The sequence below is a fragment of the Vespa mandarinia genome, chromosome 10 (genome assembly GCF_050613455.1).
Source record: "Vespa mandarinia isolate Hongniang chromosome 10, ASM5061345v1, whole genome shotgun sequence".
NCBI classification, from domain to species: Eukaryota; Metazoa; Arthropoda; class Insecta; order Hymenoptera; family Vespidae; genus Vespa; species Vespa mandarinia.
The window spans coordinates 1469156-1482500 of record NC_140819.1 but is presented as its reverse complement, the minus strand read 5'-3'; the positions used below and the strand labels follow the sequence as shown (position 1 = coordinate 1482500).

The following is a 13345-nucleotide window of genomic DNA, read 5'->3' as shown; positions in this document are numbered from 1 at the left end:
ATACCGAAAGTTGGACATATATCCCACGGCAGTATTGTAGTTAATAACACGTCTTCATTGCTCTTGTGTGTACTTTGATATTTTCCTCTTAGGTTAGACTCTACTTTATTCATAATTTCAAAAAATTCCTCTTCTTTTCTATTTTTTTTTTCATTCATATTTAAAAATTGACTTGTAAATGATTTGTTGTTTGGAAATAGATAGATAGATAAATAGACAGATAGATAGATAGGTAAACAGATACAGGGAGATAGATAGATAGATAGATAGAGGGAGATAAGGAGAGAGAGACAGAGAGAGAGAGAAAGAGGAAGAGATACAAAAAAAAATAGAAAATAATAAGTCCTGACAAATCTTTCTCTCTCCCTCTCTCCCTTTCTCTTCTTAAATCCAAAAAATGGTTAGCCATGTTATCAAGTTCCGTTACGATAAAGAGTTATCTCTTTTCTTTCCGGTGATAATTGCCATACTTTTTTGATATCTAACGATGTTTCTGACGAATGATGACACATCTTTAGTGGTACAAATCGTTCCTGCCAATCTTTTTTATGATTTTATTATGAAATTATGAATCAGTTCGTTTAGATCGATTAGAAATTAGACCAAGTGAATTAATTGAACGATTGTTAATAATGAATAATTCAGAGTTGATGGAATAAATTCAATATTCTTTCTTTAAACTCTAACAAGTATTTCGTGTCTTCTTTTTGTTTTTACTTTATCGATCTCAAAAGGATAATAATTAAAATCTGTCATCTAGAAAAAAGAACTTTTTGCAATTTCGTCGATACAAATAACACACTTGTCTCAGATTGAAAAAGAGGTTTTATTAAAAACTAGTTCTCGGAACACGTGTAGATCGAATTTGTTCAATTCGATTTATCGATAAAGTTTCTATCTTCCTATTAATATTATTAGATCTAAGTTTTCTTTTATCTCCCAACGATTCGATATCATTCCCGTATATTTTATATTTTTTTACGTAGACACACATACGCACATAAGTTAAAACAAATATCTTTGACGCAAGAATATTTAATCGTGTTCTCGATAACATTAATCGTTAGTTGGTTTAACACCAATAGGAATTCTCGATATTCTTTCGTTGTTCTTTCTACTAACACGAGTTTGCAATTTAACGATTTAATCGGCCATATGGCGTGAAAAAGTCATTCGAATGATGTATCGCGTTGCTAACTTTGTTCGATATATGTGTACGTATTTCTAAGCACCATGTGTTTGTGTTCATGTTCTCTCGGATAGAACGGAGATACGGGTAAAGCCTATAACTGTGGCTTACGATTAGTTAAAGTCGGTCCATACTAATCTGTCCGAGTAATTTATCGAGAAATATACTACGTCGAGACGAGAAAGAGCAAACTTACCAAACAAACCTCATTATGTTAATCATGAAAATAATCATAAAAATACTAAATAAATATGTGAGGGGGAAAAAAAAAGATGTTTTACTCGAGCCACTTTTCCAACGAGGTGATTGTTGTTACTCGATAACTTTAAATTAATAAAGCTTGTTCGACAATCCCAAATTATATATATTATACAAGCATTTTTATTTTTTATCAATTACTATCAATTATTTATTTTTCTTGCCGGGAATAGGTAGAGAAGGCGAATATCTTGAGGACTTTCAAACTTTCGCGAGAAAATTAAAAAGAACGAGACGAAAACTGTTCCATGCTCGATTCGTTTCAAGTTATGCAATCGACCGTGCATCGAGGTTAACCTCTCAAGGACGTTCGTGCGTCCGTTCACTGGCCGTTCGAATACCACAGCGAAACCAGCCATTAAAGTCCATGAACAGAATGTTTTGATTCTTCATGTTTTCCGAGAATAGAAGAAAAAGAGAAGAAAAAAGAGGAAGAAAGATCATTATTTCAAAGGTTCTGTTTGATTTTTAACTTTATACTCGCGTATCGTTTTTTTTTTTTTATATATACGTATTTAAATGACATCAAAATCAATAAAGACGAGTTAGTCGAGTTTTACCTAATTTTTTTTATATTTTTCATTTTTTTTTTTCTTTTCTTTTTTTTTTTTTACACATAATCACAAAGCGCCCTCAAATAAATAGGCAGAGAATAATGATGAATTAAATATCTTCATGCCATGCATGTATTTTAATTTAGTCCCAGAAAATGAGAATTTTTACGGACAACGAAACTTTTCTCCGCTTAAGCGCAACTACAAAGTCATGAATTAAAATTGTTACATTTTGTCAGATAAGAGAGTAACTTTTTAACAAGCTAGGTCGTTTTCACATATATGGCTGACCTTGCTAGCATTTTCTCTCTCTCTCTCTCTCTCTCTCTCTTTCTTTTTCTCTCTCTTTCTTAAAGCAGTAGCACGTGTGAAAGCTGAACATGCAATATGTAAGGAAAAGGATAACCTTCCGCAGTCGCCTTGTAATTTGACACTAAACACAATTTAAAGTTAAAAGAAAATGTCTTTTGCGTAAAGGCGACGAGAAAACGGGTAAATCTTGAGAACAAAAGAAATTCATGGGATATTTTTGTGAAAATGTATTCAAGGAAAATAAAGAAAAGTTTGAGAAAAAACGAGTGAAGCATAAAATCGTCATTCTGTTGTTCATTTGAATAAAATAAAAAAGATAAACGACAAAGAAGGGAGACAAAATTTAACGCATTCACAAAGTACGATATATTATATTACGTGAAACATTCCTTTAAAGATTCGTAACATTTACTATTTAAAGTTTAGAAGTTTGAAAGTTTAAAAGAACGAACGTGTCGAGTTAAAAATGTACTTCATAGTCCAAAAAACAAGATTTAACTGTCGTAAATCGTTTTTATAATCGTAGTTACAAGGTTTTTATAAATCGATAGGATAACTTTTTTATTAGCGAACTTTCGCACGTTAAATCTCCATTTTAGATATTAGAAATAACGTGAAAAAATAAGGACTATCATATACATCGTTCGAAAATGTTACCCTATAGTTATTGATTATCTCTGTCTTGTGTAAAAATAAAAGCAAAAAAAAACAATTTTAAATCATTGTAGTGTCAACGTATCTTGTCAACTTTCTAACAATTAATTTAATTTGCTCGTAACGCGAAAGCGTGAATTTTAGAGTATATGTCTAGCCGGTCATTATAATTTCACTACTTTTATCCCGCTTATTATTTTATATACTCGTGCATTTAACTTTATTTTTGTTGAAAGAGATATGGAAATGTGAAACAAAAAAAAAAAAAAAAAGAAAAAGAAATTAGAAACTTCGACGATGAAATAAAAGTAAAAGAAAAACTTTTCTGTGTCTCGAAAGCTATCGTGAAAAATAGTTCAATATGAACGTCCCTTTAGATTTTCAGCAGTTCTCCCTCTTTGAAAACGCTTTACCGAAAGGGTCCAATTTCTTGTTCCTTCGAACGCATAATGAACTTGTTTTGAGAGAAGAGGAAGAAGTCGATTAAAGTATATTCGCTCGTTTTATCTCTATTTTATTCTCATATACGTACTACGAGGATATAGAAAACGTTCAATTCTTTATATTTATTATAAAAGAAAGGGCAACAAAACGTTTTGAACACGTTCGCTTTGTTAAAGGAATCAAAGAAAAGTAAAATGAAAGAGTTGTAAAGAGCAAAAAAAATATTTACCTTATTCTTTTATCACAGAAAATATTTAAGTTTTTGTTATCGCAATAAAATGAGGAATCATCCGTGAATTTATTCAAATTCACGTAGAATCTCACATTTTCCGTTGCGGTGGCACGCACGGAATTCAAAGGAAATGACTTTACCGACCGAGTCAGTTGGAAGAAGTCACAGGATTCACAGGACGCAAGAGCGTCACCTTCGTTCGAACCTTAACTTGTCACTCTCACGTCCTCCTCGCAATATTCTTTTTTCTCTAAGCTCGTCAAGAACTCGTCGACCTTTTCCACCTTCCGTCTTCGCTTCTGAAAACCTTCATCCATCGTCGTCGTTTCGAACGATGAAAGTCCGTTAAAATCCTTCGAGACCTTTGAAAAATTCTTCGTAACTCAATTTCTCCACGTATTTTTTTCACAATTCTCAAGCTCTATCTTTTTCCTTTCATTTTTTGCTTTCTTTCTTTTTTTTCTTCTTCTTTTTTATTTCCAGATTTTCATAACAAAATATTTATTCGATAGTTCAGAAAAATTAAGAGTACTCTTCTGATTATTTTCGCGAGTGAACAATGAACGTCTGCGAGTGTACGTCGTCGAACTGACTCGCGCGAACGTTGTGGCGTCGTCTGTGGGCACGCATGAAGTCGAACACAGATCCCCTCTCTCTCTTTTACCTACTATCTTTCTCTCTCTCTCTCTCTCTCTCTCTCTCTCTCTCTCTCTCTATCTCTCTCTCTCTCTCGCATTCTCGACCTCTCCTTCCCTCGACGTTTGAAGCTAAACGAAACAGCTGCCGACTCCCTACCAATCAGACGCCCCCTCGCGATCTCCGACATGGACCACGTGCGTTCTACGCGCGCCAAAAGTTTGCACATGGGGACTCCACTTCGTTTTAATCCTTCTGACTTTTAATGTAGTGTTAAGATAACATCAATATTTTCATCAAATTATCGGAAATTTGTCTTTAATATTTTTTTTTTTGTATATGGAACGAAATATTACATTTTATTTTGTTTGTATTTCTTCTCTTTTCTTTCTTTTTTATTAATTATATCAGATCATTAGTTCATTTTTATTAATTGTAATAATACTGTTCAATTTTTCAATTGTAACTGTTGATTTTTTTACTACTTCGATTTTCCTTTTTTATTCTTTGCTTCTAATTAATTTTCTAACTATGTCGTTCCAATTGTTATTCTTAAAACATTCATTTTTTTCTTTTTTGGAATATATCTTATATTTTGTAAACACCTGTTGTATTAAAATGTTTTTTTTTATTGTAATTCCGAATCGTTTGCAGGTATGTCACTTTTTTCGAAGGGACCACTTCCGGTGTGATTCAAACACATGCCAAGACGAATTGAAATTTTTTGTCGATGATTCTCAAAGTCACTTTTCAACAAAACCAAATCGATCTCTATTTTTTCATTCGTCTTTCCTTTTTTGTAATACTCTCGTGATATTTGTAATAAAAAGGATACTTTTAATAGGTATATTCTTGTTTTTAATTATAACATACTTTTTATGCACTGATTAGATGACAATAATTTAGAAAAAAGAAACAAACAATTTTTGTCAGAAAAAATTCATATAATTTTTCTAAGCTAAAATAAATTCTAGCTTTGTAAATGAAAAAAGGAGGTCAATTACTAATCCACGTGCCTACTTTGAGTGAAACTTCCCCATTGTTCTCCGAGAATGTAATTATTAATCTTCTAACGATACACACACAAAACATGTGGTTTCATTCTCACGAAAGATAAGAAAAAACATAATAGTTAGAAAAGCTGTACGAAATAAACCTTCATTGTTACGAACAATTACATTGAAATAACATGAAAAAATATTCCCAGATTGGAAACCGAAAAATATCTTATAAATATAATTTGATAATCACAAAACAGAACATATATCCTTCAAATTAAACGCTTCTAATTAGAAATTAACATATTTTAAATAAACTAATAAAAAAAAAAAAATAACGATACTGCATCTATTAAATCTATTACTGTTGAAATATCTTCTTACCTATTATATAATTAAACAAATTCAACTTAATAATTAATAATAATAATTATTAGGACATAAATGAATAAAAGATAGGATATAGTTAGTCTTCCTGATATCTTTAATTTCCGAAGTTAAGCACTGTGTGTTTCACTTGTATTATCGCGGGATGCCTGATATTGAATAATAATGTATACATTAGAAACTGGAAGATACATTGTCGACGATTTAGTCTGAACTATCTTCCATAGAAGTTTCCTGAGAGAAACAAAGATATGAGTTATTATGAGACATGACAAAGTGACAATTTGCCTCACTTCAAAACCGTGTCATTGCGGACGAAATGTAAAATGGAGTATTTAAGATAAATTATGAAAAAATAATGTTGAAAATTGAAAATAGATAAATACATATGTATGACCAACTTAATGTCCATTATTGCTAATAATTAAATTGGCATATGACATTAATAACATAATAATATTAATAAATAATTTTTTATATTTCTTATAGTATTTAAATTGCAAATTACATCGACGATTTGCTCGATTTTTGTTACGGAAGCTGTTAATATTTTATAACCGACGGAAAGCTGTTCTGGAAGTCGAGAAATATGGAACATATATTCCACTTTTCTTTCACATATCTATTACTAATATAAAATTCAATGCCAAAGATCCATTTCATAAAATCGTATTTCCAATAATGCTTAATTTTCAACGAATAATAATTCTTGTTTTTGAGATTACAGTTATTATTATATGTTAAAGTAGTACATAGTTTTGATAAAGAGTTTTATTGAAATTTTCAAACAGAAGACCAATTTATTTGATCCCATTCATTTCGATCAATGAACTATCGATTATTAATACAATTGAAATAATCATGATAATAATTTTCTTCGAAATTAATTTTATTATAGTATAATATAGTATTATTACTTATTTATTTTTTCACAATTAAAATTAAAATAAAAACGACGATGAATTCATGATCGAAAAATTCTCCGGTGAAAAGGTTCGTTCACGGATTTTATCTAATTCGTACGACGAAGTAAAATGGTTTTTTTTTATTTGTTCCATCAATTTTTTGTTTTTATTTGTATTTTTTGGTTGAAAGCTCGTTCATTGTTTGGAAACGTTTTATTCCCGGTCGACAAAATCTATATGTATATAGGTTTATATATACATGTATATATATATGCGCGATATTAAATGGAAAATATTGTATGTAAGATAAAAGTAGTGACGATAGTGAAAAGGCCATTCGCAATATGCGACGGATGCATGATAAACATTGAGTCTGTTTCCCATTGACGATATAAGCAGAAACGATATAACATCGAAGAAAATTGGAATTTCTTAAAAAGAAATTTTTTGGAAAAATTTAGAATTGCATTATATATCGAGTAATTTTTTGAAGATCAAATGATATTCAATTTTAATTATTTCTCGATTTATACTCATTGTCTGTAAATAGAAAATAATAAAATTTTCCAAGGGTATGTTTTTTTTTTTAAATTTATTTACTTATAATAAAATTTATTTAAAATCTTATGTCTCTTTTAGTAGGAATATTTTCTTAATAAATTTTTATCAAGATCATTTCGTTCGTTGGTATTTACAAAAGAATTATCGCTCGCAATTAAAATTTTTTTTACGGTCTTATATCGTATTCGATATAAGAACAATGTAATGGCCTGATTAACAGTCTAATGGAACTCAAAGGACACCGACTTTTCCAATAACTTTAATGGTTATCGAAGGTCCACAAACTTTAACCTTTTAAGTTTCGAAGGCATTTTAATGTGGCGAGATAGTCGGATGGGATATCTAATTGTAAGTTTTAATAAATGCTTCTTCGCATCACTGCAAGAGTCTTCTATTTAATACTTAAATTTCTGTCTTTGACAAAGGTAACAACGTCTTCTTCTTCACTCTAAAATCTTATTAAATTGTTTGAGACAAACGAAGAAAGTATAGGTTCGTCTTGGATTGTTTCAAATGAAAGCTGAAAAGTTTGATTTGAAACTTTAGTAATTTTTATCGTCTTAATTATCAACAGCTTTTTTCCTTCTCCCCATTTTTTGTTTTTTTTTTAATTAGCACCATAGTTTTTACGTACGATTTCACTGGTATTTTTTATATTAGGCTTTTTTCACTTGGAGATATAAAATACGTTTGTATGTAAATTCGTCGAAATTTTCTTCTTTTTTCCTCTTTATATATATTCTGCATACATAGATACGATATACTTATATCAAAGTATGTACTATGTATATAGATTGAATAAAAGAAAATCAAGGCTCTAAAAGGATTTATCTGTGAAATTCTCAAGTATTGAGAGAACCAGAAGCGAAAGGAGGATAAAAAAGCAGAGACAAAAAAAGGAAAGACAATAAAAAGACATGATTACATTTTTCACAGATAGAAATATTATATACGCGAAACGACATTACTTTTACCTGTCCTCGTAATACTATACTTTTCCCCCGTTTATTTTATTTTTTTCTCTCTCTTTTTCACATCGAGCTTTTATTCTTATTTTATAAAAAAAAGACTTCATAAATTTAATTTTCGAAGCTTCGTTAAAATCTCAATATACTTTATAGATATTTACTGTTGACTTCTCGTACAAATTAAATCATAAGCTTCGTTCGAAGTGTAAATTTTAAAATGAATTTAACTTTAATTTGATGAAGTATTATTCGTATTACTTTCATATGGATTATCAATGAAAAAATTATTATTAACATATCGATAATAAAAACGTTTTTTCTCTCGTTAGAATACGAAATATATATGTGTGATTATTAATGTCGAATATCGAAGACAACGTTGGTGGAAACACGAGGTGTCAAATGCAACAACTGCGAATCTGAAGCAAAATTTACGAAATAAACGTGTTATCTCATGCAAAGATAGCTTGACAGCTAGACAATTGAGATAAAATAAAAAAGAAAAGATATTGTATTGCTATATGTTTTATGAAGAAAAAAATTCGATATTTCGATAATCGACAGTAATGGGGAAGGACGAATTAAAAAGATTCTGTTAAAAAACTGAGGTAAACGATGTCACAAAAAGTACGATCATCGATAAAACAAGTAAAGCTTATAATTTTTAATCTTTATAACATAAGAAAGGAATTATAAATAGAAATATATATATTTTTTTTCTTTATTTATCAAATTAACTTCTGTAAGATGTATTTAAGAAAAGTTTTTACAAATTTAATATACAAGTAATTATAGATGATAGATAAGATCGTATTTACCTTGTTTGATGAAAGAAACGTAGATACATCTATGATAATTTCCTTTCTAATTAGTTTGGAACTAGCAAAAATTACACTACACTTTCACTGTATATATATATAAGATGTATCTACATAAAAAACATTCTTTAAGAAATACTTTTTTCAATTATACGATCTATCGATAAAAACTTTCTCAAAACATGTAAATTACACACAAGTTTGTAGTAAAAAGAAATCGTTTAAATTTATTACACGGTTACACTGATTATGATTGATTAAGAGTAAAACGATTTTATTTTGGAAAAATTTTATATATATCGAATGAATACTTTATTACTTTAGAAAATGACGGAGAAATTTGTCGGCCTCAAAAACAGACCCTTACGATCCAAGGGAAGGACAACGACTGAACGGAAGGCTTGTTGCAACAGATGCGAAGTATACTATGGGGCAGCTACTACATGGGCATGACATCGGGGCAGGTGAGTTCGAATTTCGTCGAGCTCAGGGCCGTATATTTTTACTCTCTACTGTGTGAAAGTGTCAGTTGACAAGAAAAGAAAAAAAGAAAAAAGAAAAAGAAAGAGACACTTGGAGAAGCTAAAAACACGAAGCTAAAAAAATGATTCATCCATTTTGCCATTTGATCCTTTTTTTTATTTATCATTAGATGAGTTCATTCATGTTCATTATGAAAAATAATAGGGTAATTAATATGATAATAGAAAAAGAAATAAAACAAAAATAAAATTCTTAAAGTATTTCTAAGAGATCATTAAAAGTAAAAATATTAAAATAGAAATTTTAGTTTAATCATTTCAGCTTAATAATTTTAATTTAATAAAATTTCAGTTAAAACATTATCGAATATATAATATCATTATTTTAACAAAAAAAAAAAAGCGAAACCTCGTTCGTGTTTGATCGCATTTCGAGATGAGAGTTGATTATGTCCGTTCTATATACAAAAAAAAAAGAAAAAGAATTTATAAATAAGTTTTACCATCTTTTAAATGGTTTGCACCTGCTATTCAGTTCACGATATATACCGTGTCTTTAAAGTTTTCAAAACAGCATTCTTGAAAAAAAGAACTTTTCCAGCTTATATCTTTCACATTGTATCGTTTTGTAAGTGTCTTTTTCAGTAACAAACGATAGAAGAGGTTTTCAACATTTTTGACGGATAAAGGTATAGGTTTTAGGAAAGATTAAAAAAAGTTGTTGGTAAGTAGTAAGACACCCGTTAGATAGGAGCTCCTATATCGCAGGTGCCGCCCTTTTCCGGACTGTTTTCTCATAGACCTTGGCAGGAAGAAAGGTAGTGGAAGAGTAAAAGAGGAAGGGAGAAAAGAAAGAGAGAGAGAAGGAACCTTAGTAACGGAATGTTCCTGACGGGTTCGCTACGCCAGAAATGTAATGCAGAATTTGAAAAGAGCGGAAGAGACAGACGATTATGCGAAGCAACGTGCGGATCTCTATTGACGCATGAATATTTTATCTCTGTCACCAAGCCCGACCTCCTTTACCACTCGACAAGCTTCTAAATATTAGGGCTGTATCTTTCTCTCTCTCTCTCTCTCTCTCTCTCTCTCTCTCTCTCTCTCTCTTTCTCTCTCTCTCTCTCTCTCTCTTTCTCTCTCTCTCTCTCTCTCTCTCTCTCTCTCTCTCTCTTTCTCTGGTAAATTTCATTCAACTGTGTGACACGAGCTAACGGATATTAATAAACAAGATTTCAAAATACGTTTACGAATAATATTGAATCGTATTATTTCCTTTTTGTAAAGATGAAAGGAATACATTCATTGCCATTTACAAATTTATATTACCTTTCACGTGCTTTATTTATAATATGAAATTTTGTTAGAAAAGGATATAAAATACATGTCATTTGAAAATCATTACTAGATAATTCGGTATATCGGCTTGAATTGATACAAATACAAAAGGAGTAAATATAAATTTAAGATATTGTTAAAGCAACGAAGATGTAAGAGAGAGAGAGAGAGAGAGAGAGAGAGAGAGAGAGAGAGAAAGAGAGAGAGAGAAAGCAAGAGAGAAAATGAAAGAAAAAGAGAGAGAGAGAGAGAGCAAGAGAGAGAAAGGAAGAAAAAGAGAGAGAGAGAGAGAGAGAGAGAGAGAGAAAGAAAGAGAGAGATAAAAGCTTTATTAACCCAAGAGTTTGAATGATGTTCAGTTAAGGAGGTAAGATGATTTTTAATTATAATTTCACTCGTAAACGAAGTATCTATAATGCTACGATATCCTTGAAAATTTGATTTGACGTTTTTTTAAGCTTAGAAAGAATCAATTTCGTGCAGTGAGAAGAAGATGGAAGAAAATTCATCGTAAAAAAAAGAGAGAAAAAAAAAGAAAAGAAATACAAAGAAACAGACAAAATTTAACGTAATTGTTACGCGTTGATCGAATTTATTAATTCTTTTACTTTTTTACGATTAAATTTTCTTCGTCATTTCGATAAGAAAATATTTTTGATAAGAGATACGTGATTGAATAAGAAAAGTTATAACGTTTTTCTCTTTCTTAAAACTTTGCCGCCAACAACTCCGTGAGTCCATAGTCTCGTTTGCGCCAAATGCAAGGAACCGGTTTATGCGAGGCACCAAGATTTTCGATACATTCTCGTTGCAGCTTCCTCTCCTTGCCATATCTCCTTCTCCCGCGAGTTCTTCTATAAACGATTCTCTTCCTTCGTTCTCTAACAATTTTATAAAATTTCTCTGTCGATTCTCTTATATTTACTTTGCTTCTTTTTTTTGTTTCTCTCATCATTTTAGAACATCGAAATGGAGTCATTGTATTTCAATAACGAAGAACGTGAATAATTTAATTTCCTATTTAGTTTCAGTATCGAAATTAAAAATGTTGCTTATAGTTTATACAAATGGTCGTTTTACGATTTACAATAATAATTTTTACGAAATTTTGATAAAATCGAAAAATTAATTATAAAAAAGATAGCAATTTTAAATGGTGATTCAAATATAATAGAAATCTAAAAAATTATACCTGTATAATTATTAGAGTACAAAAAAAGTAATAATAATGGAGGAAAGAAAAGAAAGGAAATGAGCTTCCTACTTTTATCGAAGAGTCGAATAATCAACGACTTCCATCTGCCGTAAGTTTTCTTTTCTTTTTTCTTTTTCGTCGTCATATTCATGAACCGTGAAACTTACGCTGTGGTCAAGAGCGTGACCGGGCTCCTCCATGTCGAAGTAGAAGGTAAACAACGTGCGGAATAACACACACACAATAGACAATAGGCACAACAGGTAAATTTGTATATGACCTGTATTTTAGCTCTCCTAAGAGGATTATTGTATATCACGATATTAAGACTATTTTATATGAATCGATTAAACGAAAGTCTATCTCAATATATTTTCATAAATAAAAATGTCCTCTTATAACATTGTTGTCCATTGTATAAAGATATTTCATCAGTTCGATTAATTGACCGAAAAATATATTTAATCCAAAATAGAATATTAGTCTTGTACAAATTTTTAATTCATTCAAATTTCGATTATTCTTGCGTTGTCGATATACGTACGAAAAAATACACATATAGATAATTCGAGAAGCTATTTGATAGTCACTACGAACTATATTCAACTTTTTTTTCGATATATAAAGGAGAAAAGAAAATATAAAAAAAGAAAAGAAAGAAAGAAAATGATTATTGTCCACATTATAAAACTTACTATGATAATGACATTAAAATGGTCGTTAGCTCTCGTCAAGGCATTTCCAGCATGGACTCCGATAATCTGACGAGAGCTTCCACCATTTCGTTATTTCGAAATCCATCAGAATCCATTGAAATCACGTTGATCAAAGTAAGGTTTCAACATCTTGCATCACTGACGATCTCCTCGAGAGTTTGCAATGTTTTATTGAAATAGTCATCGAAGCGCGACGAAGAGGCACACGGGGAAATTCACTTTAGGATTTCACTTCACTTTCACTGCATCGTTAGCACACTTGATAAGCGAGACACGCACGAAAAGACAAACCAGACGAGGATGATGAACTGGACGATGATCAGGCACATGAACTTCTTTGCCAGGAAGATTTCACTTCGCTTAAACGTGACGAGAAAGAGCTTGATGTTTGGCTTCAAGGTCGAGTGACTCCTAACTAGGAGAGGCTAACCTTCTTCACACGCTTTTCCTTTCAACAAGAAGAGTTGCTACTTTCAAAACGCTTCTTCGAACATTCTTTTTATTTCACGAATTATTAAGATCGAAGAAATTGTTGAATAGTAGTTCCTCGGATCAATTATAAATTATTTCACACTTTTCCTTTTCTTCAATGTTACGAGTAAATACTTTATATTCTTTTATCGGAAGAACATATTTTTTTTTCTTTTTTTTTTTTTTTTAATTTGGAATTTTTTAAAGAATTATTCGTGACGATAAATCTC

The 13345-nt window shown here is 30.5% G+C and overlaps 1 protein-coding gene across 5 annotated transcripts in view; it reads right to left on the bottom strand.

Annotated features, from left to right (window-relative positions):
• wake (ankyrin repeat and fibronectin type III domain containing protein wide awake) overlaps window positions 1–13345 on the bottom strand; it is a 96615-nt gene that overhangs the window by 19991 nt on the left and 63279 nt on the right. For 2 of the 5 annotated variants that reach the window (XR_004839062.2, XM_035873480.2), the window contains exon 1: window positions 3641–4247. The exons of the other annotated variants lie outside the window; for them this stretch is intronic. The gene's annotated coding sequence lies outside the window, so the exon portion shown is untranslated. Of the gene's footprint in view, window positions 1–3640; window positions 4248–13345 lie in introns of those variants that run through there. 5 annotated transcript variants of the gene reach the window in all.